The following is a 1,136-nucleotide window of genomic DNA, read 5'->3' as shown; positions in this document are numbered from 1 at the left end:
CAATAAAAAAGAAGATTTCAGTTTTTTTCCTCACCTGTATATAATTTGCAAACTTAGTTAATCGATTGAACTTTGACTTGTTTATTCTTCGGTCGTTAGGTATAACTTTGTTGGGAAAAACAAGAGAGTTGTAAACATGTTTTCACGCCCCAATATATCCTTTCAAAAATCTACCTTAATCTATTATACACATGGATGCAATACTTGAGTCGTAACGATGCTGAGATTTGAAATTATCGAATCAAAAATAATAATATCGAATAATATAAATACTATTATACGAACATGAATAATATTATAAACATACTGTCTGAATCTGCGCCTAAAGATTCAGATATAATCCCAACTGAACACAACATCCATGGCATAATGTTTAAAATTGGATATATTACACATCTGCACTAAGAATGCATGAAAAATATGAAATACCAAACAAGTTCTGAATGAGGTCAGAAGAGATTCCAGAGACCCAAAATATTAGAATTTATCGGTAATCTCAGTCCAAAAAAAACTGTTATCTCAACGCATTTTAAGACACGATAATTAGTAGCTAGACTAGTTATTAATACGTTGTGTCGCATGTAAGTCGAATGTAACTAGCACTCGACATTATATGCCCCAATCAGTCAGTCTTTTTAAAGTTTGATTGTGTTGAAATTTTGCGAATTACCGTTAAATTTACCGTTCGTTATACGCATAATGCCAGACAATTCACACTAATACGATGTGAAGAGACAAATTATAAAACACGTGATAATTCCAGGCGAAAAAATTCGTCACATTTCGAGGATTGAATGAGATTTAAGAACCGCATTGCGTGGGCCTCTGGAATCTCAAAGCTTTCTAAAAGATGAATATTTCTCCATGATGGTACAGCTTCGAGCGAATATTGGCGCAGGTCGTTAACCCGAGTGGTGAAAATGTCAAAGACCCAACAATAATTCGCCATACGTAAAAACAATTTCAAGCTGCAGTTACTATACAGTTTTTAAAGATTTTCATTTTACACCATAAGCAAGATATGTAGTTATGGATGCAAAATAAAAATGAGTTTTGTGGCTGTAAGTATAAAATCTAATACATGTTACTAATCTTTTCCATCATGGTCACTCGTACCTACTACAACAAATTGATAT

Source organism: Diprion similis, chromosome 8, assembly GCF_021155765.1.
Source record: "Diprion similis isolate iyDipSimi1 chromosome 8, iyDipSimi1.1, whole genome shotgun sequence".
NCBI lineage: Eukaryota > Metazoa > Arthropoda > Insecta > Hymenoptera > Diprionidae > Diprion > Diprion similis.
Note: the sequence above shows the minus strand (reverse complement) of the source record.